At 40.0% G+C, this 25896-nt stretch overlaps 1 protein-coding gene across 16 annotated transcripts in view; it reads right to left on the bottom strand.

Annotated features, from left to right (window-relative positions):
• LOC127053138 (neural cell adhesion molecule L1-like protein) overlaps positions 1–25896 on the bottom strand; it is a 1307741-nt gene that overhangs the window by 1240466 nt on the left and 41379 nt on the right. For 3 of the 16 annotated variants that reach the window (XM_050957290.1, XM_050957289.1, XM_050957291.1), the window contains exon 2: positions 14745–14823. The exons of 10 other annotated variants lie outside the window; for them this stretch is intronic. The gene's annotated coding sequence lies outside the window, so the exon portion shown is untranslated. Of the gene's footprint in view, positions 1–3581; positions 3601–3899; positions 3960–14744; positions 14824–16125; positions 16147–25896 lie in introns of those variants that run through there. 3 more of the 16 variants (XM_050957292.1, XM_050957293.1, XM_050957294.1) reach the window with 3 other exon arrangements.

Here is a 25896-nt window from a genome sequence, read left to right as displayed (position 1 = left end):
TTCAAGAAGGACTATCACATTTTTACACACCAAATCAATGAATAAATCTCAAATACAAATGAACCATGATTCTTCCATATAAAGAATAGGAGAATGCTTTATGTAGGCTCGCAAGAAGGGAATTTGTTTAAAGAAATATATGAAAATGATGACAACTTTTAGAAAATGCCTGTCTTTAGAGTGAGACAAGGTGGATAAGGTAATATCTTTCACTGGACCAACTTCTGTTAGTGAAAGAGACCAGGTTTCAAGCTTCAGGTCAGACTTGCAAAAGAGTTCTGTGTAGCTCATAAGCTTGTCTCTCTCATCAACAGAAGCTGATCCAATAAAAGATGTTACCTCATCTACCCTGTCTCTCTCATATCCTGGGACCAATACAGCTACAACAACACTGCAAACAACAATGGAAAATATCTTAGGAGCCTAAGCCCCATTTTCAATGGTACTTAGACATCAAGGGGCTAGATCAGAGGTGGGCAAACTATGGCCCGCAGGTCACATCCGGCCTGCAGGACCATCTTGCCCGGTCCCTGAGGTCCCGGCCGAGGAGGCTAGTCCTGGGCCCCGCTCCCAATGGTCTCTCTTCCCCTCAGCCTCAGCTCACTGCAATGCCAGCGCTATGGCCCATCGCTTCTGCTGGGCAGTGCGGCGGGCTCCAGCCAGACAGTGGGGCTGCGAGCTCCTGCTGCTTTGAGAGACATGGCAAGGGAGTAAGGTGTGGGGGGGTTGAATGGGGTGGAAGTTCAGGGGGGGCAGTCAAGTGACAGGGAACAGGGAGGGTTGGATAAGCATGGGAGTCCTGGGGGTGCTCGGGGCAGGGGGGTGGATAGGGGTTGGGGCAGTCAGGGAACAGGGTGGGTGGGGTATGGGGTGGGGTTCCGAGGGGGCAGTCAGGGAACAAGGAGTGTGGGAGGGGGTCGGATGGGTCAGAGGTTCTGAGGGGAGCAGTTAGGGGGTGGATAGGAGGCAGGGACCAGGCTACCTGGGGAGGCACAGCCTTCCCTACCCGACCCTCCATACAGTTTTGCAACTCCACGTTTGCCCACCTTTGGGCTAGATCCACAAATAGGACTCAGATGCAGAGTTGCAACACTTCACTTTTAGGCCCCTTTCCATCTAGGAGAATCCACAGTCCTGAACTAGGCTCTTGGGCTCCCTGTGCAATGCATGGGAAGAATTAGGAACCTAAGAATGGGATTCACAGAAGCCAGCATGCCGAGCATGGAGTTGCCTAAACTACAGTAGGAAACGCTGAGGAGAAAGGTGAGATCTAAGCCGCACCCCAAAGGGAATGAGGCATCTAAAAGAAGGTGTTCTGCCACTAGGAGTTAGGCTCCAGGCCAGTCCTTTCTCCCAAAAAATTGAGGAAGAGCAGCAGCTGCTGGTGATGCTCACCCCTTATACCCCAAATCTCAGCATACCTGGAAGGCAGGAGACCCAGGTTCACATCCCTGAGGTGGAGCAGAGACCTGAAGCCAATTTTCCCACCTCCTAGGAATGCCCTAACCTCTGAGCTATATAGGATTCAGGAGATGAGATTGCATCTCACTCTCTCCTGTTCCAGCCCCTACTCTAATCAATATTTAAGTATTTCATACACAGCGGAACAGCTTCAATAGACGAGCTTGAGAAAGACTTCTCCTGGACTTTCAGTAAGACTTACGAGCGTAAGTGCCTGAGGGTTACATTTACAAAGGTATTTCGGCACCTAGAGAGACAAATATGAGCCAAATGGAATTGACAAGGGTGCCTAAGCATGTTTGGTACCTAACTCCTATTAAGTTATTGGCCCTCACGCAGATGTGCAGTAGGAAGTGTTGGACAGAGGAGTGGAAGAGTATAAGGAGCTTGCCCTATCCCCAATCTGAATGTTCACCTAATGGCCAGGCACAACTGCAGTTCATATTCTCAGGAGAGCACAGGGATCCTATATCCCTCCTCACCTGGGCATGCTTGGTGTCCCATAAAGGGCAAGGAAGGGCATGTGTAAGTCAGGGTCGTAGCTCTATTCCCTAATGCGCATGAGGTTGTGAAATAAACTACAACCCACAAAAGAGTGTGGCAAAGAAAGACCAGTCTCCATGCACCTGGGACCCTCTTCGCTCCAAGCATCCTGGATCTCTGAGATGCTTCAGCTGGGTCAGGGCTATCATTAACCCACAGGAACAAGCAGAATTCTTATAAAGGGTAGAGGATAAAGGGTCAGAAAAACAAATGTCTTTTCCATGTTTTCCTGCTGTCTCTTGCACCTACATCTTTCCCTCTTCTTCTCCAGGTGGGAAAGCAGAAAGGTAATGGTAAATCCTAAATGCCTAATCCTGCATTCTCTATGCACCCATAAATACCTGTCTAACCAATGGGAGCTTTGAGCATGCAAGGAATACTGGGCCAGATTCTAAAGGACAAATCCTCCTTGCGTGGAACTCTTACAGTCTTCACGGGGGGAGCTCTGCACACACAGGCAGCTTTGGATGACTGGCTCCTAGCTGCTGACTGTAGGGCCGTTTCTATAGAAATGATAATATTTGACTGTACTGATGGACATGCTATGTTTGCTTTCAAAAGAGTGAATCTCACAGCATACATTGCATGTGAATGGACATTTTCTTTTTATTAGAATTACGAAGACTTATTGGGGCTTTTTTGACACACAAGTTTGCACCACATTAACGAAAGATATGTTTTTAGTGAAACCAGTGCATGTTGGTGAGTCAACTTCATCCAATAAAAGCTGAACAGACACATGAGTGTATACACAGGGTTTTGCATCTGTTTAAAACAAAGTTAAACTGCTGGAACATCAGTACATGGACAAGGCCTTAGATTGTTAATTACTGCAGATGTGACTTTTTGTATATAGGCCTTTTTTGTTAATGTACACTAGTCACAATTACCACAAGACAGCAAAACCTTTGTCTGCTTCTATCTACGGATTATTTATTATTATTACTACTTCTACTGCTGTAAAAGCCGACTATTTGAGGTGAGGAAAAAATGAACTGTGAAAAGATGGAGGAAAAATATGTCCACTTATACACACATTAAGCCGTGTAACTTTTGTATAAAATCCTGATTTAATTTGCTGTACATGGAGTCAGGATTCAGGAACACTTTGGCAAAGCACAAGTGATTTGAAAGGAAAAACTGAGGACTGATACTAAGAAGAGTTGGCATACTGCCACAGTCCAGGTTGGCCACAGTGCACAGGGGCTGGAATTATGAACACTGCCTGTAGTGACACAATCCGATTGACGCAAAAGGTTTTGTTTCTTCATTTCTGGAAAATGTCAGTTCAACTAATTCAATCAGAAATGGAGCAGGCAGTCAGAATGGGTTTTCAAACAGTCAGAAAAACAAACAATTTCCCATAATTTAAAGATTAAAAAGCTCCTGATGCATCATGGAAAAATACTGAAAATAATAATAATAATTTAGTTTACAAAACATATTGGTTCATATAATCAAATTTCTTATCTAAGTCTTTTTCTTGTTTATCATCATCATCATCATCCATAGAAAATTATAGTATCTCGTTTTCCAGACTGTAGCTTGCTCATTTCTCAAACGGTTTAACAACTCACCATTTGAACCATAATTTTGAGGAAAAAACTCCAGCAAACCTTGAGATAAAATTAGTGGCACGGTTATCAACCCTGGGGGGCCATGATCAGGTTCCAAGGGGTCTGCTAAAATAAACCAGAGAGCAAGGCTGGCATTAGACTTACTGGGGCCAGGGGGAGAAAACTGAAGCCCAAGCCCAGCCGCCTGGAGCTGAAACCGAAGCCCAAGCAACTTAACTTTGTGGAGCCTCCTGTGTCTTGAAGCCCTGGGCAATTGCAAATGTTGAGGGAGGGGGGCTCAGAAGGAAAATGGTTGAGAAGCCCTGAATTAGAACATACCTTTAAATAACCTTCTGAAGAGACTTCAGTCTGTCTTTAGGTTGAGTAAGAATTGCATGAATTGGCCTCAGGATTTATCTAAAATAATTGTGAAAGGTAAATTTATTAGTTAATTCCTTTAATGACATAGGATGCAAATCATCCAGATGAGCCAATTTGTATGTGTAAATGTTCAGCTTATCCAAGCATTCCCTTTCTTGCTTTTTAGCACTAGTTATTTTTAATGGTTCTTCATTATTTCCTAATTGTACAAACCTCTTTCATTTATTTTTCTACTTAAAGGACGGATTTACAAACACAAAACAAATATGTACAATCCAAAGCAATGGTTAAGCAATGGCTAAGCAATGGCTAAGAGGTTTTCTGGGCTATGCCAATGTTTATTCTATTATTTATATACACACACACACACACACACACACACACGTGTGCAATGGGCAGTGCTTGACAAACAATTATAGATGATGCTATCAGCCTAGTCTATTTTAGGTGTATGCACACGCGCGCACACGCGCACACACACACACACCACTTCCCAATATAAAACCCTGTTTTCAGTTGCTTAAACCTTTGCAAAAGTAACAGTTTGGATTGAAATTTTCCATGCTGCTTGTCTACCTCAGATTATTATTATTATTAGAAAAGTTCAGCCAAAACAGGTCAGTCATTTCCAAGACTAGGAAAAAGTTAGGAAAAAATGTTGTTTTGCTCATGTTGCAAATGTTCTTTGAAATGCTCTAGCACCCACATATTTTGAGAGAGAAACTGTGAATGGGAGGTGGAGGAGGGACACAGACTGGCTGGCAAGTGGACTGGGCCTGGTTAGGCGAGGAAGCTAGGACTGGGAGCTGGTGCAGCAAGGAAAGACTGCACAAGGAGACTGGAACTGGGGGCTTGGAGGGAGTGTAAGCTGGAACTTGGAATGAGAGGATGAAATGAGGAGCACTAGAAGCCACTTGGCTGGTGGGGAGAGACAGAGACCAGAGCTAGGGGAAAGGTGGGGAACTGGGACTGGGCGTCTGGACGGCGCGGCATCGATGTCCGCGGCTCTCCCTGTCGATTCCGGAACTCCGTTCGGGTTGATGGAGTTCCGGAATCGATGTAAGCGCGCTCGGGGATCGATACATCGCGTCCAGACTAGACGCGATATATCGATCCCCGAGCAATCGATTTTAACCCGCCGATGCCGTGGGTTAGTCTGGACATGGAGATTGGATGAGAGCACAGAGAAGACAAGCAGGACTAGGAGACAATGCAGAGGAAAGAAAGAGAGGCATCAAGCAAGGGAGCAGGAGGGAGAACTGGGACTGGGCGGGCAAGGAGATTGGGGACAAGGAGCTGGTGTGGAAAGGACACTGGGGTGGGTTTGTCAAGACGACTTGGCCTGGGTATTGGGAAAATGAGATGGGGAGTCAGTCTGGAGAATAGAACTTTAACCGTGAGCCTGGGGAGGGAGACTCGGACTGGCTGGACAAGGAGACTGGGACAAGAAGCCTGAGGAGTGGAAATTGGGACAAGGAGTGCGGGTGGGGAAGAGACAAGACTGGGCCAGAGCCAGGTTGGAGAGGATAAGACAGAAGGGGTTGAGCTTGGGAGGAAGAGCTTGGGAGGAGCCTGGAATGAGAGCTAGTATTACGTGGATCACATACGGGTTTCTCCCCATGCCCCCCACCTCATTCAGTGCCTCAGGAGGGCCTGCTCTAGGGGGTGAATTAGGGTTGTGTAGTGAAGGAGCCTGTTCCCTGTAGGACCCCTGCCTCATTGTTGCAGAAGCTGGAAGGTTTGTGGTAAATAAGGCAGGAGACCTCAGGAAGAAAGAACATTATCATGGATAAGACAACTGAATGCTACCCTGGAAAACTGGCTTCTATTCCTGCTTCTGCCACAGAGGTCCTGTGTGATGTTAATCAAGTCACTTAAATTTAAACCAAGCTTTTCTGAGGTGGTCACTAATTGTGTGTTCCTCATTTTCTGGGAGCTCAACCTGAGATGCCTCAGGCTTGATTTGAAGCCAAGCTGAGCATTCAAAACTGCAAGTGAAATCAGTGGGAGCTGGGCTTGAATATAAAGATTGCTATAGCACTAAGTAATCCCAGGCATCTCAAATTGGACACTCAAAATTAGTGGATACTAATTACCTTAATCTCTCTGTACATCAGTTCCCCATCTGTAAAATGGGAATATCATCCCCCACAGGGATTTTGTGAAAATAAAATAATCCTTATGAAGTACTCAAATAATATGATGATCACTATAGACTGAGGAAATTAATAATTCTTTCTTCAGAACAGGGTTTGAATAGCAGGCAGTAAGTAAAGGCCACATACAGATCAAGAAGGATAAAACAAAAAACATTGAATAACTGCTTGTTAACTGAGTACAATTCATCCTCTGCACTGAATGAGGCAGAGGTCCTGTGGAGAAAATAGTATTATCATGTCACTGTAGGATGACCAGATAGCAAGGGTGAAAAATCAGAAAGGGGGTAGGGGTAACTGGCACATATATAAGACACAAACTCAAATATCGAGACTGTCCCCATAAAATCAGGACATCTGCTCACCCTACTACACTGAATACTGTGTCATAATGCATATACAAAAGGAAGCCAGATTATGGCTGCAAAGGTAGCCTTAATTCCAGTATTTCCTAATTTTTGAGCACTTGACTTTTCAACCTCAATAATGTTGTTTTAATGTAGTTTTTGTGTTTATATACACACACACACACAGCCCTCAAAACCTCATTCTAATTCAACTAATTAAGATAAATTAAGAGATAAAAAGCATTTAATATAAGCCTTGTGGTGGATGAATTAACTATAATTTTAAAAAGATAGTAATTTAGTTCAAAGAATCATTTTTTTCGCAGTAAATTTAAAGAAACTACCTTGAGAACTGCTACACGAGCGCGCACACACACACACACACACACACCTGTGTACTTTTTTTGCAAAAATGTTTTAATTGGTTGAAAAGCAGTTTTTGTACAAAAATACTGTTCAAATTTTTTTTGGCCAGCACTAATATCTAAGTATATAGACACAGCTATACATAGTTCATTTTTATGTCTCCTATCAATAAAAAAATTCTATTTTATTCAACACATTCAGATATAAAAAAATGTCTCTCGTACCAGTTGAGAAAAACACCCTGGTCTTCTAGGAAGGGAGAGTAAATACAGCAATAAGAATAAATTCTTCTGCCTCCTCTGTGCTCCATGAAACAGAGCTCTCTGGAGTTACACAGAATAGTCAAATTCCGTTGTCATAAAGCTCAAATGGAAACGGGGTTGCAAGGCTTCCTTATTCAATGGTTGCTGTGAAATGACTACATGGCCCTTGAATACTGCCTTTCCCCTTTGCCACCAAAGGAGATTAAGACGACCGAGTGAACACAAAGAGCCACTCCAAGTCTCTGGAGCTGGAGGAAAGTCACTGCAATTGTCAGTCAAATGCCCCTAGACGCTTATGAGTTAAATAGAAATAGTGGCCAACCAGTACAGAATGGAGCTTTCAGCTCAAGTGAGAAATTTCCCCAGCCCTCAGGAAAATGAAGGGCAGCAGGCATAGCAATGCCTCTTGCCCACCTTCCACCCAACCTTCCCACAAAATCACTGGGTATCACCTTGTTCCCTACCCCTACTTTCTCTCTTCACTCTCCAACAGCGTCACCTCAGACATGCTTTCTCCAGTCCCACATGACTTCCACAAGAAAAAAGGCAGGGAAGGACCTATAGAGCATGTTTGTATTTGTTAGCACCCCCATAAATCAGCTCCATGGATTGTGACCACGAAGCCACTGTTGAGATGCTCTGTGTCTTCGTCTGCTGGCACTAGTCTGTTAAACTTCAAGACAGACCAGGTCAATGCAGAGCCTACAAAGAGTTAAGGTGCTAATAGAGCCCACTATAAAACAAGAGCAGGATCTAGTCTTTTAACCATGAAGGACCAAATTCTGCATTTATTGAACCCTATACGTGCTCCAGTCCAGCTGCACATCAGCACAGAGCCGAGCACAAATTCTAATTTGTGACTGAATATACAGAACAGAGACTGATTGTTATAGGAGGAGAAAGTTAGGTGCATTTATCATGTACAGCAGGGGCACTTATAGAGTTTCTCGGGAGGAGGGGGAGAATACAAATGATACTAGCAGTATTTCTCATTCTAAGTGAAGAGGGAATATCGTACCTAATTGCTAAAAAGGAACCTAAGGGCTTCCACTGGAATTTTTCTTTATGGGACAGTCTGCATATTTTTTTCAGAAGTGGATACATTCCTTCATAAACTCATTTCTTTATGGAGCCAAGGCCTCATAATGAGCTATTTTGATCCAGTTAATTAGCAGCTTCCATCCTCACCACTTTGATTAAAACAAGTGTGATTCTAGGGTTGATAGGAAGCAGTAAGCGAATGCATTTGAGTAGCTTTGAGCTCATTAAAAGTTGGGCTGAAACATGCCCAAAGTCAGAAAGAACAAAATCTTGGTGGTCTCATCAAGACTGTCTCTAGTGCCAAACATAGCATTAAAAACAAACAAACAAACAAAAATTACATGAAGCAAAACTGGCCATCTCTGCTCAACATAGTGCAAGGTTTGTAATGTGGTTGGTGTTTTGCAGCTCAGATCAGAGATGTATTATTATTAGAGCTTTGTGCTTGAATTTGCTCAGCACCTGTGTACAAAATGTCTCTCTTAAATCAATGTTGCAGCAACATTCCTTTAAGAAAGACATTTTGTACACAGGTGCATTGCCAGTCTCTTTTTACTGATACATTCAAACATTAAAAAAGGAAGAAAAGAACAAGTTTCATCTCCATTTTCACTGCCTTGTATGCAATACACATAAGCAAGAGCAATATGTGATGTGTTTCTCAAAGGCTGCTTTGATGTATATATAATATATATTTCATTTATACTCTCTTTTGTTTGGTGCAAAGATACTTAACTTTGATGTTTATCTCCTTCTACCAGTGGTTCATGTGAGGGAGGATGTATTAGACTTTGATCAGGGGCTTTGATTTATTATAGTCACTGTTTGATTAGTTACTTGCTCCATGAGTATTTGATCTACTTGGTAGCCTCTCTTATTTCATTTAAATTCTTTGTTATACACACAAACACCCCATTTTGTTTGTTTTGTTGTTAGGGTTTTGAGGGTTTAAAGACTCATTCAGCTCAACAACAATTTTTTTTTTGTAAAAATTGATTTAAAAAAATTTTTTTGGCAGAGTTATAAACTGCTGTTCTTAGGAATTTTCCATTAGCATGGCCTGCTCTGGATTTCCTTAGGGCAAAAATCATTCCAGTGGCAGGGTATGTAATTTGCTTTCTTCATTGACTTTTCCTCTGGTGATTTGTATTGCTGTGTTGCATATTCTTACAGATTTTTCTTGGTTAACCCCAATATATTCAACATTTCCATATGGTTCTTTAGAGACATGCTTATTTCAGAATCTAAATAGGATTTCAGGTTTCAATTATTTGAAAACATACAGGCTTTGAGGGGATTTGTTTCATATATTTTGGCAGAAGTATTTTTCTGTTATTTCATGAACATCTATGTATTTGATTTATAGTATATTAGCAATCTACTCTCTGTCTCTCTCTACGTATCTATCGGGTGCAGATCTCTATGGGGGAAAAAAAAACACAAAAAAATGCTATTCTTTCATAGGTTCCGAGGGACCATGGTGGTCATCTAGTCTGACCTTCTGTAGAACACAGGCCATAGAACTTCCTCAAAATAATCCCTGGAGCTTTTAGACAAAATATCAAATCTTGATTTTAAAAAAATGTCTATGATGGAGAATCCACCAAGACCCATGGCAAGTAGTTCTAATCATTAATTACTCTCACTGTTAAAAATTTACACCCATTATGTACCCTAATAATGAAATATATAAAAATCATTAATATTAATAAAACTTAATAAAAATAATCATATAAATGCCATTTTATAATTGATTTTATAGGCATATTAAAAACTTGCTAGCTCAGGAGATTGGTAATGAGATAGAGTGTCTTTCTTCTCAAGGTCATCAGTTCAAACTCAATTCAGGCTAGTAGTGACTAAAAGTTGCTTGGTGGTGGATGTTAGCGATCCTAGCCCAGTTTCTAATGGACAGTTGCTTGCCTCAGCACAAAATTCATCATCACAATTGGTGCTAGCTGGTACCTGTGTTGGAATTCTCAGCATAGAGGCTGAAAACTGAATGGGGTTTTGGACTACCCTCATTAGTCCCTTCAGGCCTGGCTTGCTGGGGTAGTGTGGGGAAGCTTGGACTGACACTGTCTGTTCCATAACTGTTTGTAGCTCAGCAGAGCACTTCTCTCACTCATTTGACAATGTACTTTTGAAACTGTTGTGTGTCAAATTAAAGAATGTGCCGAATTCAGGCTGTATATTGAGTAAGCGGAAGATACCTCCTTTCATAACTTGAAACAACTATTTGCTTGCACTCTATCATGTTTACCAGCAAATAAACCAGGTCACATATTGTGTTACTATGCCAGCCAAATAAAACCTTGTCCTAGGGATAAAGCCCCTAGAATGCTGATCAGTATAATGCCCCTTGTCCCAGTATAATGCCCTTGAAATGTTATATTCAAACTTGCTTGCACAATTTGCATTGGGTGTAGACCTTGCCTGATGCAAATCATTGGTAAGCAAATATTTTATGTTTTCCTTTAGTTTGCCTTTTAAATGCCAAATGAGGCCTTTTGTTTTTAAAAAGCAGCCCACTGGGCCGAATTTTCAAGTTCCTCCAAAAACGCACCCTCAATATTTCTTTTGCTCTCATATTTTGCACATGCAAAACCCAACACTTGCACGTGCAGGCTGGGTATCTGTGCATACATCTACTGTGAAAGCACAAACCACTTGTCTGCAGGTGCATATGTGAAAGGTCGACAGGTGCAAGTGGGAATGAGTATATAAGACATGTGATTTCTAGTGTTTATATAGTAGAAAGACATTTCCTCAGTATGCTGCATATGAAACCAAAAGGTTCTTGCATATTTAATCTAAAAATGACTTCCCTAATGATTTCTAACTTAGACAAACATTTCCATTCACAGAACTCCTGATAACAGGTATGTTCAGAAGCACCTAAGTGACTTATGAACCTAAGGTAAAATTTTCAGAGGTGCCTAAAGTCCCAGAGACATAGAATCTCTAAAGCCTAAATCACTTTTGCAAATGCAACTTACATGCTTTTGAAAATTTTGACTCAACATCTCTGATAGCTACAGGTGAAAATTGCCCTGTACAAATGATCTACACAAGACTTTATGCACCACTATAGCACCACATTTCAGGCCAGTTAGGGCACAACCATGGACAGGTGACACTCATACTTCTGCTACTCCAGGGGTAATTTGGGAGGGATTTAGCCTCCCTGAGGAGTGCATTCACCACACCATCTTTTAGGACTGTAATTTGTAAGATCACCACTGTGGAGGGAGTCATGATCTTATGCAGGTGTGAATTTCACCTCTTCAACAGCCTTGTGTTCAAATCCAAGTTAGTGGAGAGATCTGTGTATGATGAGGCAGATAAATTTTATCAAATTCCTTCAGATCCACATATGCATCCCCATTGTGATGATGTAGCTGAGGATAGACAATGGCATCGGATAGAAAATCTACTTTTCCCTAGCATGTAGTCAGGTGTTCAACCAACAGATAGCTCAGTACCTGGGATTATAAGGAAAACTGATTTGTTTGTTTAGGGTTGCAAACACTAAAACACCCTAGTCATTTCACTACTGTCTTAAGGTATCCTCATTAAATCCTCATTAAATACTGATCTGGATTTAAGCAGATTTTCAAATGTGGAAGAATCTTGAATGCAACAGTTAAGGTCGTTAGCCCACGTGATATACTTCAATGAGGTCAATTTTCAAAGATAACTGTGTGAAGAAACGGCTGAAAGATTTTTCCCTTAATGCCTTAATAAATTTCCTATTAGTGTTGTTATAACCTTTATGCAGGATACTGAAGCTCAGTTTGTCCTATATCAGTTAGGATGGGGAGGGTGTTAATAAATGAGCCATTTTTCCCCCCCAAGACCAAAGCTACTCACTTTCTTGGGCTAGTTGTTTGCTTTCTTAAGTACGTAGAAAAGGACATATCAATATTTCATATCCATAAATATGGTTACATGAATCATGCCCTGATTCCAGGGTTCTCAATCTTTTTCTTTCTGAGGCCCCCTCAACGTGCTATAAAAACTCCATGTGCCACAAAAACTGGTTTTTTGAATATAAAAGCCAGGACCAGCATTAGTGGGTACCAAGCAGGGCAACTGCCCAAGGCCCCATGCCATAGGGGGCCTCACAAAGCTAAGTTGCTCTAGCTTTGGCTTCAGCCCTAGCTCCAGGTGGCTGGGCTCAGGGCCCTGGACTTCAGCCCCATGCAGTGGTGCTTCAGCTTTCTGTCCTCAGCACCCATGAGTCTGATGCTGGCCCTGCTTAGAGGCCCCTCTGAAACCTGCTTGTGGCCCCCTAAGGAGCACTGGATCTCTGGTTGAGAATCACCACCCTGATTTAGAAAGAACACTAACTTTTAAGCTGGCAACTATCTTTTGAAAGAGATTAGCATCATGAACTTTGAATAAAAGGAAAACTGTTACAATCACACCTTTCTCTTAGCTATAATGCATCAAAAGCCCTGTTATAATCCTACTAAACTACTATGAAATAGAAAAAAAACCCTAAAGAGTTTGTCTGAACACATATATCCCTATTTGGCATGGTTTTATAGCATATATTAACATGGGTTCATGCTGTGCTCATGCAGTGCAGAGGGTCACTTATCAGATTGTGCATTGAAAACAGTATAAACACAATTTGGGGAATTGGCACATAAAAGAGAGAGCGGAGCAATGAAAAATGTAAAATGAGAGAAAAAAGAAAAGTGGAGCATTCCCTGAACATGTGTTTCTGACATTCTAAACCAAGTTCATGGTTGGACCCAGGTGACTGATTGGGTACATGGACAATAAAGTTAGGTAACATTTGCAATTAATTAACATTGAAAAAGCTATACCACCAAAAAATATAGCTAAGGTTACACTCAGAATTCTTTCCCAATGTCACCTGCTCAAACTTTGTAAATATGTCTCTTATTCAGATGAAGCATTATAGATTGGGCTTCGGTTTCATGGTCAAGGGTTTAGAAAAATCCATTCATACATTTTTGAGTTACATGAGGAGGAACAGCATATATTTTCCAATCATAAAGACTGAAAAAAAAAAGAGTATGCTCTTTATTCTTGCTTAACTAAATTATGGCCAGCCTTTACAAACAGACTCTTCCAGGCGGCTAGTCCTGAATGAGGATTTATTTGCAGGTCAATTTACAAACAAAGAAAGGAAATGTACTTCATTGCTGACACCTATATATTTTTTATAATTATCTGAATCAAGACACAGAATTGGAACATACCTAACCTCCGTGGAAGTCCAGTTTCAGATAACATTTGAAATGAACTCTGCAGCTTTGTCCTAGATCTGCTATGGTTATCCTGGACTTATAACATAAAGGGGTAGATTTTATTTCGCATGTGACATTTATAGGTTGGAAAGAACATCAAAGGTTTGTCAATAGGTTGACTCAAATGATGAACACTTGTTTCTTTTTAAAAAGACAAAGTGCAATTTACCAGCATATGTAGTATTTTGCAGTTCACTAAAGTAGGGAAAATGAGCTTTAAAACAGACACAGAAGAATAGAGTTCTCAGCCCTCATTCTCTGTGTGTTATTGTTTGCATTAGTAAAGGCTAGGGAGTTGAAAAAAGAAAATCCCATGAATGGCATTTCAAAAGAAAGTTAAGGGGTAAATTATCAGCATGATATGTGAGGATTTTGCCACATAGCTTCCATTAAGGTGAATAGGAGTTACACAGTTAAGTCTTCACGCACTGAAAAATTAAGCCCAATTTCTTCTTTTTTTATGTTATTTAATTGGTCAAAAGATAAACCTCAACAAAAATATACATTTAAATTCAAAGCTAAGACAGAAATATATCTTTTCGTAGCATGGATGTTTTGCTCAGTAGCATATCTAGCTATATTAAGGGTTCCTAAGTGCTTAAATCCTATGATAATGTGGTATCCTAGAGAAGCCAAGGACAGAAATAATTCTTTGGCTTCAGCACCTTCTTTCATTAAACTACAGTTGTTGGCAATACCATCACTAAGGACATCACTTTTGACTCTTTCCCCTTTCAGCACGTCCCAGAAGTCCTTTGTAAAACCTAAAGCCACCACTTCAGGTCCAGTCGTCTTGGATGTTTGGAATAATGTTATGTCACTTATTTGCCTACATGGCAACCATTAGCAGAGTTAAAAAGGAGAGAACTGGAGACTTTTTTCAAGAATTACACCAAATCATGTTAGGGCTCAGTCAATCAAACCGCAAAATCTAGTTTTCAGGGAAAACCCCCATCCCTTGACAAATTAGAAGCCATAATAGGATGGAAATCCTGACTTCGTCATTTAGCCTCACAAAGGTAGCTGTGACTTGTTTGGTTAAAAAAAAAAACTTGTGAACTAGATTTTGGCAGCATGAAAGTTTTTATTTTGAAATGATCTTTCAGACACTGAATGTCAATGCTTTCCAATCATTTTAAATTATTTGCTATTTATGCAAGAAGTTTTATACATGGAGAGCAAGCGAGAGTGAGAGCGCAAGCACACTACTATACTACAAGTATAGAATATGTCAAAGGCAAATTGTTTCAATGAATTTAGAACCATGTATTTAGTATACTCCAGAAATAAATATTAGCTAAATATATGCAAGACACAAACCTTTATTTAAAAGAAGTTTGCTAACCAGTCAATTCAGCTCCTTCGTCAACTCCTGCCACAATCTGCAGTTTTAAATCTGGATCATTCTTCCCACTTTACTGCATCTGGAGACAAACACACAGTTGTAATTTAAATTAAAAAGGACTTCAAAAACAAGCAATCCCACAAATAGGAATATATCAGTCTTTGTCTCTATGTAGACAGCTTTTATAGTGAGAGAACTTCGCTTTGTTCTTGTTCTGTTTCATCAGATCACTGAGCTTGTCTCTGATCTCATCCTCTTTTCTCCTACATTTAACTAGAAAGGAAGGCTGATTTTCCATGTTACAATAAGAGCGATAACATGGTCCAGTAGATAGGGAACTGGAGGGGGAGTCAGGAGATCTGGATTCCAATGTTGGCTCTAACACTGACCTGCTCTGTGACCTTTGGGCAAGTCACTTTTTTTGTGCATTGGTTTCCCTTATTAACTCTTAACCTGCACTGTCTACTTAGATTGCAAGCTCTTTGGAGCAGAGATGGCACAATGGAGTCTCAGCTTTCATTTCATACACGCTTTTGCAATATAAACAACAAATCATCATACTAAAATGCAATGATACAGTCTGAAGCTTTGAATCAAAATGTTACGTTTGTTCTAATTCCATCCCATCACAACAAGTAGCCTGAACAATATTCTAGAACATGAAGTTTGATTCCAAGAAGCTTCGCAGGTAGAGTTCAAAAAGACCTGTTAAATCATCCTGACCACTGTAGTTTCATTGCATTCCCTTAGTAGCCACAAGAGGTGATTGAACCCAGTAATGAAATCATAAGCATTTTGGCAAAAAAATAGTTTCTACTATTCATCCAAGACTGCTTCAAAAAAAAAATCCCCTCTTCCCTCCATTCTAGTCATCACAGTCAGTACCACTAAAAATCCAAACTGTGAGGCATCTATCTATACTCAATTTGTTACAGTTATTCCAAATAGAAAACCTCTCTCAATCTTTCTGATATTGCTAGAAAGGGGCATTTTCACGGAGGATTCATGTCAATCACCCCAGTGTAGAATTTCCTTTTTTCATGCTTCTATCCTTCAATCTACATAATAACTTTTTAAGATAGCTAGACTTCAAAAGGGTCAAAAAGAATGGTTTGGAGGACCTGTGATCTTCTGACTAGGATAAGGTGTCAAAAAATATATTGTTCCTGTTTCTCCTACTTCAGTTCACCAATCCGGAGCAGGCTTGAAAGGTGTTCCATTTAAAATAATAGATACAAGGTGCTATAAAAGAAGTATATGATCAAGAAAAAAAATAAGGGAATATTTCTTAACTATTTTCTTCAGTCATGTTCTCTCCATTTCAAGCATATCTTTAGTGATCAACCTGTTTGTATCTCATATACACACACACTATACTCACGTGTGATATTTCTTCACTATTGTGCCTATCCCTTAGCATTTATACTACTGGGCTCTTTTTGAAGGGCTATTTCACACATTGGGCCACGTTAACAGGTGCAACCACCGCTTTGCACCCTCAGGCTTCTCTGACGTGTGCTGGACCCTGGAAATGGGGAGAGTAAGGCGACTTAAAACCACCTCTCCCAAGTCCCACATTTTAATCAGGGAGAACCACCACAATACACATTTCAGGCATTAATTTCCATATACGAGTAAAGAGCAAAAGAAGGACATCAGCCTATTTTTTTTTCTATGCAGGTCACCTTTACCAGTGATTTACTATCAAGAATCTTTGCATGAGTGACAAGATATTCAGTGAAATATTTTTAGGGAAAAAAGTGATGAAGGGAAATTCAGCTAACCTTTTTTTCTTCCTTGACACTGCTCGATAATCTCTTTATCTGGTCTTATTCCAACAGAGTTAGAGGCAGACTGTTATTTCCCCACAGAAAATCCCACCCCCCAGCCTACACACACCTTAGTACTTCAAACTGACAGCTACATTTTTAAATAGTGGTTAGCTCCTTTGAGATGCATGGCCAAATTCTGTGTACACATATACTTCAGTAAGGCATGTCTAGCTAGCAGGCCTCATTTGGTGCATTGCAGGTCCATGCGAGAGACCAGAATTTCGATAGTTCCAGATGCACTGTGGATTTTAGTTCAAAGCCCTGATGGTCAGTGTGTTGCCTTGTTATTTAGGAGCTTGATTTAGTCAATGGAAAGTTTTAAAAATAATCAGACACAGAACACATACATCAATCTCTGCTTCAAAATGAAGAATGTAATGCTGCTCTGACACAATGGACTGACTTGTATACAAGCCCTTAAATATACATGGAGACTTAGTACATGGCAAGTTTGGGTGCAAATCTGCAGGATACTAGACTAAGTTCCTATATGGACACCGCTATCACACACTAAAAGTTCTATCGTTTGCTGTGAGGTACTCCTGTTTGGAACCCAAGTACATCAAAGCATGCCATGGAACTTTTAATGCATAGTAGGAGGTCCATATGGCAATTTAATGCACAACAGGTTAGAGTGACACAGATTTACACCCCAGGTTGTTGGTTTCAGCCTATTGCTTGAGTCTGTTAAGGTTTGTTTTTTCTTTTTCACCTTACTTGTAATTCACACAGGAAAGTAACTGAAATGCTCGATAGGAGACCATAATTTAAAAAATAAATAAAATAAAAAAGGCATCGTCAAAAATCCTCCGCTTCCTTTCAAATTATGTGAGGTGCACCTGGACCTATCAATCAACCTTTAACTCCGAGCCATCCTGACAAGAGTCTAGAGAGGCAGACAGAAAAGGACCAGAGAATGATATAAAGGAACTCTGTAGAGTATTCACTTTTGCTGAAAGAAGGCCTTAACCTTCTTTTCTCCAGCAAATTCACTTAACAGGTAATAGAAATGAAGGAAAAGATGTTGTTAGAGAGATAATGAGGACTGCCAAGGAAGGTTTCGGAAAATGACTACTCACTTTGTGACAAATTTATACCAACGGAAGATTCCATCAGAGGTACAGGTGAGAGGCCATCACTTCCCTTTAGAAACTCACTCCTAGCACCCTGCTTTCCACTTCGAACCATCTGCTCCTGCTTATTGAAAACCATAAACTATATCATTTCATACCAGCTGAGGATGTGGTCTCCTGTATATGGAATGATATGACATGATTAAAATGTAAGAAACAAAAAGTGGCAACAAACCACATATCCAGACACAGCCAAATCAAGCACTATGCTTTTAAAATAGGTTCTTCCCTCCTTAGCAATTCTCTGCAGATTATGAGTGGCCTCATATCGATTGTAGTCAACACTGCAGGACTTGGATCGATGCTGCTTTGTACCCTGTGTAGTCCAATGTAATTCAGTAACATTTTATCACTCTCCATAGGTTTAAATGGCTACCCAAGGGGCAGGGCAATCTAGTGTTAGGCCCCTACTCTTTTGTGCTGTGTAAGCTCCAGGTGTGGAAAAGCCTGATTCACGTACATCGTTCTGTTGGAGCCATGTTACCGGTTGACGCTCCCATTATGCCTTTCATGCCTCCTACTGGTGATGTGGATGTAAGAGACAATGAGTGCATTATGTACACAGGGTCAGCGTTAACCTTGCTGCTACATCCTGTAGAATTTGAGGGGAAGGAATGCTGAAGCAAGCAGATAGGCCCCTAGTCTGCCTACTCCTACACAACAGAGCCCAGCGTGGAGGAGCTTCCATGGAGTAGGGGACAGGTAGAGAACAAAGCTGCAGAGGTGGATATTCTCCTTTTTCAGCATCATCTCAGTCCACTCTAGGGCTCTGCTAGGTTTTTGTTTCCTCTGATCCCTGAAATGAGGGGAGTACGTCCTATGACTAATGGAAAAAAATAAAATAAAGTGAAGTTGTCAATTGCGAGCTTCCTTACATATCAGTGCAAGGGAGTAAGGGGGTGTAGTGAGCCTCCTCACGTCTTTGCTTGGGCTACTTGCTTTGCTAATCTGCTCGCAGTGGGGAGAACAAGAGCCAATGTTTATTATCCCATTAAGTGAGTGGGGCCTTGGCTCTGTGCCCCCAATATGCTGTCTAATCCAGCAGACTCATAAGCTATAATTAGTTTAGGGTTGGTGAAGCCATTCACACCTATGCAAAGGGCATGTAAAATTATGAGAATGGCACCAAAATGCACCCTCTTTGCTTATTCAAGATAAAAGGCAGTGGAGAATCAGCATATAGGAGTCTAAAGTAACTGAATAATAGTATAGTTATTACGCTTTATCACCATCAATGATGCTCTTAAAAGGGGATAATCATTATCATTAATATAAAATTAGGTTCAAATGTATGACAATATATGAGGAAAATATATCCATTATTTTATTGTATTAGATCTGCAAGTATTTTGCTAAATGACTTTTGCTTAATGTTCTGATTCTTTTTAATTTGTGTTAGGTACCCATATGCAGAGGCCAGAGACACCACTAAAAATCAGTCAGTGCTTCTCTATTATTACAGTACACTGAGTTTACTTTCAGAACGTAGGGAAATGAATGTGGCTTTGGACCTGATCCTGCATTCCTTGTGCCTCCAAAAACCTCACACATACAGCAATGGGATATTTAGAGGCACAAGGAATACAAGATTAGGAATAGATTCTGTAATGATAAATTTATTATTTACCATGTTACTTAGTCGTGCCTATGGGCCAAATTGAGATTGGATCCCCATTGTGCTAGCCTTTGTACAAACACAGAATGAGATAAACATATTTAGAGCCTAGCATTAAGGGACATGATTGTCCATTGATATAAACCAGCATAGCTCCATTGATTTCGAAAGAGCTTCTCCAATTTACACCAGCTAAGAAATTGGCCCAAAGATTTTTACAAGGGTGTCCATTTTAAGACATCCTCAGGTTTCAAGCATTCCTACTTCACACAATACCTCTCGCCCACTTGAACCTCCCTGTGAATCTAGTAGCACTTGATGGAATATGGGACTGTGTATTATTCTGTTTCATTGGGAAGATGACTTGAATTCCTGGAAAACTGCAAGGAATGTACCGGTCTACAAGAATGCACCTGTCTGCAGCCCAGACTGAATTATGCTTTCCTGTGTCTCTTTTGTCATCCAAATATGGAAATGTTATTCTGTGATCTATTTTTGAGACTCTTCAGTGTCGAATGATGCTTTCCACAGAAAAGCACTATTATTCCTGGAGGCGTGGGTTACCCAGCAGGCATAGGCAGGCTGCTGTTTTCCCTTGCTCAGGGAAATGCATAAATATCTTTAAAAAGCTGCTTGAGTTTAAAAGTCAAGTGTCTATTTTACAGAGGGCTAAAGAAGATGATTTGTGAGAGACGTGGGCTATGGGCTTATGATTTCTTAAATGGGGAAAGGACAGTTATTATTATAAGTGTTCATTGTGTGTATTAGTAGCCATGTGGCTGATTCAGAGCTGCAGTGAGTTCACAGCTGCAAAGTCCAAGTGATTGCATTTAGTGTGCAACTAGAAGGGGCAGTATTACTGGAACAATGTATTCCTTGATGGAAACTAATGTCTGCTGTATGTGCTAAAAAACTTGTGTTGGTGTTTGAACCCCGGTTGCTAAAGAGGAGGGGAAGAAAGACTTATATTTTAACCATATCTATTGTTCAAGGATTGCTGTAGTAGAATATATTTTTAAGGGGTGAAATGCACCTCTCTCTTAGATCTGCAGGGATTAAATAAAAACAAGAGAGAGAGAGTGTGTGTGCACGCGAGAGAGAGACACTAACTATATTCACATGCCACTTTTGCTCCCTGCTTTGCAACTGCATCTTGTCATTAATTATTACTACTGCTATTAGAATTGCTTCATGTCTTCCAATTTTCCAAAAGGCTAAAGGGGTTAGATTTGTTTTCAAGCGGGGGACTGAGCATTTGAGGATTTTACTCATATCAGCTGCTCACTCACTGAGTGTTATTCTCTGTTCCAGCTGAGTTGTGCTTGGTGCAGAAATTGAAAGAGGAGGGGGACAAAGGTGGCTTGAAGTCATCTTTGTATTTCCCCTATTCTTGGAGGCTGGATTTGACTGACCTGCTGTGCTGCAACTTAAATCTAGCCACCTGTGGTCTCAAGGCGCAATTCCAGCAGCCAGGAATAATGGGAGTGCAGCTCTGCTCTGGCCACACCCACTTTCCCTATGCCACATCACAGATGGCAATAGAGCTGTGTTACTGGATCTCTGCCACCTTGAGAACCTTCAAATGGTGTTTTCTTGTTCCACAGATAAGTATAGACTCACATAAGATACATTATGCTAACTGGAATCTGAACATTTAAATGGTGCTTGTATTTGGTCTGCTATGGAACTTCGTGTCATTGCATGCTCACAGTCTCTCACGGCTGCGAGAGTCTCCATAAAAAAGCTAACGTTCCAGGGCAAAGCATCACTGTTCTGAGTTATACTGTTCTTGACAGCCCCAACACTGCCCCTGCATGCCCTTCCTATTCTGCCAGCTATTAAGCAAACAAGGCAGGGACTTAACTCTACTTTCTTCCTGGCCCTCTGGGGCAATGGATGCTACCAGGAGTTCGTGGAGGGAGTAGTCCCTCTGTCCCTCTCAGCTTTGCACACAGGAGACCAGGCACAAAGTTGCTTTGTATTATTGAAGAAAATGATGACTAGGCTTTGGCACTGAAGGGTTAACAAAGCGTGAAGATGTGAATAGGAGTGTGGCAGCCAAAGGTAAGATCAACCTGTTGCTTAGGCCGCAGTGAACCACTCCTATAACCAACTCACTCAAGCAGCCATGTATATCTGGCTCCTCATACCAGACACTCCGAGACCAGAGCATGTTCTACAGGGCAGACCACAGAAACTTTTGCCACTGCTGTATATTTAACAGGTGAGTGAAGAATCAAATCCTGCAGTCCTTACTTGATCTTTACTTTAGTAAGAGTTATGGAGTAATAAAGTAAGGAATGAGCCTGCTACCTGCATATTAATATAGAAGTTTTTTGGGATGAGGGTGTAGTCATAGAAGGAAACTATTTATGAACCAACTTGGTAAAAAGTGAAGCATCACATGAATAAACCATGGTCCTTTCAAAAAAAAAAATCACTGTCCTTGAAATGACAAAGCATTTTAGTGGTGTTTTGTATTCCACGTACGCGGGAAATGAACTGGAGAACAATTTGTGATTAAGTCTCCAGTTTAAATCAAAGGCCATAAAATTAATATTTGGAGAGGGAAAAAAAAGAAAATATGCTCTAACTCTTAAAAGAAAAACATGAAACCTAAATTTTAGAAATGATCATCATCCACTTACATAATGAAGGCAAGACATGCCATAACTGCAATGGTGACATAGGTGGTAATCCAAGAGTAAGCCAAGAGTAAAGATTTTCACATTTTTTAATTATTTTGATTATTTAATCTTTAAGAAGTGGAGTAGAGCTAACTTTACAACAATGGAAAATGAAAACATACATTTTAGTTGACATGCAATGTAAAATTAGTGATGGATTATGCAAATAATCATAATTGCAAATCCACTGCCAAAATGCATTTTTGAGTTTTACATTTGTCATGCTACTTTTATATAAAGTCATGAATATTGAAAAAAATATACTTCATAATAAAAAAAAGTTTTTTAAAGGTCTCTCTTTCAATGTAGAGTTTGGCCATTCATGTCAATATAAGCAGAATGTAGTGAAAAAAAAATCAGTAGATTTGCTTTCAGTTGACTCATTTAATTTTGGACTCATTTTCCATTACAAACTGTAACAGAACAAATCAGACAAGAAGTTTTCTCAAAGTCACATATTTAACTTAGACATAATAGTCTTATAAAATGTACACACTGAATGCATATTGCTACATGCAAGTGCTGGATGCTTCTGTAAAATATTTTGAGAAAAAGGTTTAAAATAATGACATGAAACAGTTGCTTGGTAATCTATTAGCATTGACTGGAGTCAGAAAATGAAGTCTGTGGATCAAAATCATATAGTAAGTGCACATTAATCCAGGGCATATTAAGGGGTAGGCTTGACTATTTCATTTTTGTTGAAGGCTTCTTAGTAAATAAAGAACCCTTTGGTAGGATTCTATCCAAGACCCACTTATTTTTAATTTACTGCTGAGGTGAAATATTCTCTTCTACATCACTCCAGAAGAGCTAGTTGGGAATATTCTGTTGCAATGGTTTTTCAACAGAAATTGTAGATTCTGCTAAATTAAAATATTCTATGGGAAAATGTCTATTCTGCTGAAATGTTTCGATTGTCATCTTAAAAAAAAAACAAAAAAAACCAATGTTTTGGATCAGTCCAGAATCAATCTGCCTTCCTGAGCAGCCACTGTACCTCATATACCCAATCTCCTCTACAGACCAGACTCCCAGGCTGGACTACTTATACTGTGATATACCTCAGACTCCACTCTGTTTCAGCCAGTATGGTGAATCTCAGAATTCCCATGAGTGACTCATGAGAGATGTAGTCTGACCAGGTTGCTGTGACCACAGAGGACAATGATGGCATTGGATACTCAAACTATCGTACATCTTTCAGGAGGCACCCTATAGCTCAGATGGATGCAGTTCAATGTTAAACAAAGCCTAAATAAAACATTTCAACTTGTTTCAACAAGCTGAAGTGAAATGTTTCAATTCAGGAATATTGGAAACTTTCATTTTTATAAAAAATGTTGAAGTGAAGCATTTCAACATTTTCCAGTTTATGTTTTTTGGAACTTTCTATTCTGTGAAAAATTGAAATTTCTTCTTTTTGTTCCAATTCAGGATGAAAACAAATTATGAAATATTGAAACTTCCCATGGGACATAAATTCCTATTTTCAACAAACTTTACCCTCTAGAGTGTACAAGTCACCAATTTACTCTTACCTAAACTGAACTGAAAGTTGATATATACTGAAAACTCTGATATGTATCAAATAATGAGAATTGAAAATACAATAACTTGTAATGATTGTGGCAAAAAAACAAAGCAGCTAAGTATCAAAAATCTTCCACTTATTACTGTCCAAGAGCATTATTAAAAATGAAGAGGATCTTGACATGCTCAACTTAGCTGTACAATCAGTAATAAGGGCATAAGAACATAGAATGGCCCTACTGGGTCAGACCAAAGGTCCATCCAGGGCAGTATCCTGTCTACTGACAGTGGCCAATGCCAGATGTCCCAGAGGGAGTGAACTTAACAGGTAATGATCAAGTGATCTCTCTCCTGCCATCCATCTCCACCTTCTGACAAACAGAGGCTAGGGACTTTCCTTATCCATTCTGGTTAATAGCCATTAATAGATTTAACCTCCATGAATTTATCTAGTTCTCTTTTAAACCCTGCAATAGCCCTACCCTTCACAACCTCCTCAGGCAAGGAGTTCCACAGGTTGACTGTGCGCTATGTGAAGAAGAACTCATTTGTTTTAAGCCTGCTGCCCATTAATTTCGTTTGGTGGCTCCTAGTTCTTATATTATGGGAACAAGTAAATAACTTTTCCTTATTCACTTTCACCACACCACTCATGATTTTATATACCTCTATCATATCCCCCCTTAGTCTCCTCTTTTCCAAGCTGAAAAGTCCTAGCCTCTTTAATCTCTCCTCATATGGGACCTGTTCCAAACCCCTAATCATTTTAGTTGCCCTCCTCTAAACCTTTTCTAATGCCAATATATCTTTTTTGAGATGAGGAGACCACATCTGTACACAGTATTCAAGATGTGGGCGTATCATGGATTTATATAAGGACAATAAGATATTCTCCTTCTTATTCTCTATCCCTTTTTTAATGATTCCTAACATCCTGTTTGCTTTTTTTTTAACTGCCGCTGCACACTGAGTGGACGTCTTCAGAGAATTATCCACAGTAACTCCAAGATCTCTTCACTCAATACATGGTTCAATTTAACAATTTCTGTAGCTCTATGATTTATAGTACCAATAAAATAAGGCAGGGCAGAATGATATTTTGTCAATCCAATACACTGGACCAGATTCTGGCTGATAAAATAAAAAGACCAATAATCAGAAATAAGGCTGTACTGACACATACCAGAAGTAAATCAGGTGCAATATTTATGTAAGCATATGGTCACTTAGGCTTCTTACTTGCTAGGTACATGTGTTTTTTCCCCCTCCATGTAAATTAGGTTTAGGCAAATAAATTCATGCCCTACATGTAGCAATATTTAATGATCATGGTAAGTGTTCAGCAATTAAACTCAATTTATGATACCTGTACATACATTGACTTTAAATTTCAGTGAACACCAAGATTTATGGTCTCTTGAGGAACATTCTGACTGGTAGGAATCACCTCTGACAATATTTACCTCCTGGGTCAATAAATCCTGATAGTCAATACAAGTCAGTAAACTCAGTTAACAGTACTAGGGTGGGCTGCGTACACCTTAGGGTAGGATTTGGCACACTTAGTATATGCTTATTAGTTAGAATGATTTTGCATTTAGAGTCCCTGTGGTATAGGGCACACTTCCATTTGCTTTTTACAACATATCAACCATAAGTCATTTCTACTGTTATTGCTTTGGTACTACCTTTCCTTGAACTCCTTTGGAACATAAAGTACATGCAAATTGAATGGTATGCATTTTCTTTTATATAGCAAAAAGAGGATTCCCTCTGGGCTGGTAATATAGAGTCACATAATGCTGTATGCTACAACTTTATATTAGATGCTGGAGCACAATTTTTTTCCACAGTGCATATGTATTTATATTCAAAATGTTGGGATTTAAGGGAAGAAAATCTTCATACAATTCACTCTTGTATTTTGAACATGTAGTCGTGGGTAGATATTCTGGGCCAGATCCTTAGCTGGCATAAATCAGCGTAACTCCCTTGGACTTCAGTGGAACTATACCAATTTACACCAGCTGAGGCACTGGGTCTCTAATTTCTCCCATTTCTTTAAAAACAACAACTAAGCAGAACTGTATGAGTTTGAGCTGCCCTTTTCCACGTCTCCAACATAAACGTAATTCAAATGACAACTATTTCACACCTGTTATATAGTAGCATTGAAGCACCGTCCCGTCTTCCATTTACAGTATTTATCAAACTGCAATCTTACAGGAATATCTAAAAAGGTTATTCACATGTTTATTATTCAAGTTGTACAACTATCTTGCTTTCACTGGGTCAGCACCCTTTTCATGTTCACTTGAGTTTCTAGAGAAGGAACAATTTGTGCTAGTTCAA

Source organism: Gopherus flavomarginatus, chromosome 6, assembly GCF_025201925.1.
Source record: "Gopherus flavomarginatus isolate rGopFla2 chromosome 6, rGopFla2.mat.asm, whole genome shotgun sequence".
In the NCBI taxonomy this organism is placed as follows: Eukaryota; Metazoa; Chordata; order Testudines; family Testudinidae; genus Gopherus; species Gopherus flavomarginatus.
This window is presented reverse-complemented; position numbering and strand designations above follow the sequence as displayed.